Source organism: Elephantulus edwardii, unplaced genomic scaffold (assembly GCF_000299155.1).
Source record: "Elephantulus edwardii isolate Elephantulus edwardi_28Jun2011 unplaced genomic scaffold, EleEdw1.0 scaffold00062, whole genome shotgun sequence".
In the NCBI taxonomy this organism is placed as follows: Eukaryota; Metazoa; Chordata; class Mammalia; order Macroscelidea; family Macroscelididae; genus Elephantulus; species Elephantulus edwardii.
In genome coordinates, this window is record NW_006399812.1 from 15,017,657 (window position 1) to 15,019,290 (window position 1,634).

A 1,634-nucleotide genomic window follows, 5' to 3' on the forward strand; every position below is an offset into this window, starting at 1 on the left:
TATTCCCACCTCTCTAGTCACAGAATCGATCCATCTCATCAAAGGTCATCCTCTCCTACGCCACCCCTCCACTCTGCCAAACATGATGTCCCTCTCCAAGGACCAGTCCTTGCAACATGCCCAAAATATGTCAGACAAAGCCTCAGAATCCTTGACTCCAAGGAGCATTCTGGCTTCACCCTCTCCAGAACAAACCTGTTTGATCTCCTAGCAGTCCATGGTATATTCAACACTCTTCTCCAGCACAACAGCTCAAAGGCATCAATTTTCTTAGTCAAAAAATTAAAAGACTTGTTGCATTGGAAAATTCTGCCATCAAAAACACCTCCACAGAACTAAAGGAAGTTGAGGTCAGTGTGCCTGATCCAATGGATTTTCAATTGCTTCTGATGCATCTGAAAGTTGGACAACGAATAAGGATGATCAGAGAAGACTAGATGTCTTTGCATTGTAGTGTTGCCGAAGAATTCTAGAGTTGCATTGCCAGCCCTAAGATATGCAGTTTGAACTCATGAGGTGCTCTGTGCAAAAATGATGGGCAATGTCTCCTGAGCAATTTATAACCTCTGAAAAACCTGCTAGAATGTCAGCTATGAGTCAGTCCCTAACAACAAGTTAAAAGAACAAACAAGTCTTGGAAGAAGTGCACCTTAGGTGCTCTTTAGTGGAACTTCCTCTCACATGCTTTGGGCATGCTGTCAGGAGAAGTCAGTCCTTGGAAAAAGACATCATGCTGGGAAAGGTGGAAAGTCAGTGAAGGAAAGGAAGACCCTGAACAAGGGGCTCCAGTGGGGAGAGATCATGAGGATGATGCAGGATTGGGCAAGGTTCAGAGTCATCATTTAAAGGTTCCCTAAATATATGGTCCTAGAGAAAAACTCTTTCTGGCAATGCTTCAGGGTGCGCGGTGGCTAATGGAGCCTGGAGGGTAAAGGGGGTTAGTTTCATAATTAGAAAAGTCATTTCTAGATCCATCCTGAAATACAATGACAGGATAATACAGTGACAGGATAATATCCATACACATAAAAGGAAGTTCAGTGAATACCACTATAATTAAAATATATGCACCAACAACTAGAGCCAAAGAGGAGGAAACAGAAGATTTCTGGGAGCCTGCGCGGCGCGCCGGGGGGTGGGGGGCGCGGAGCCGGGGGTCCCGGGCCAGGGACTCGCTGACCGCCGCGCGGGGCCGGGGCTGGACAGGAACGGGGCCGAGTTAGAAGATGGCCAAAGAACGATGCCTTAGAAAGGCTTTTCAGGATAGTCTGGAGGACATAAAGAAATGGATGAAAGAGAAGAGGAACAAGAACTTGGCAGAGATTGGCAAGCGCAAGTCACTTGTAGTACCTCCGAGCCAGCTGAGCAGCAACACTTCTATACTGCTGAGAAATTACCAGGACAACAACAGAATGTTAGTGCTGGCTCTGTCAGCATCGACTACAGGGAACCCACATTTTCCTGAAGCTAAGAAGAGGTGACCGTTTTACCAATTTATGTTTCTTGAATTCTCCCATTTTCAAGCAAAAAAAAGGGACTCACACTATCACCTCTTTTATTCAATATTGTTTTGGAAGTCTTAGCAATAGCAATAAGACAAGAGAAGGGAATAAAAGGTATCCAAATAGGCAACG

General features: G+C 45.3%; 1 pseudogene; it reads left to right on the forward strand.

Annotated features, from left to right (window-relative positions):
• The first annotated feature begins 1,226 nt into the window (after positions 1-1,226).
• LOC102845697 lies at positions 1,227-1,481 on the forward strand (annotated as a pseudogene).
• The last annotated feature ends 153 nt before the right edge of the window (positions 1,482-1,634 follow it).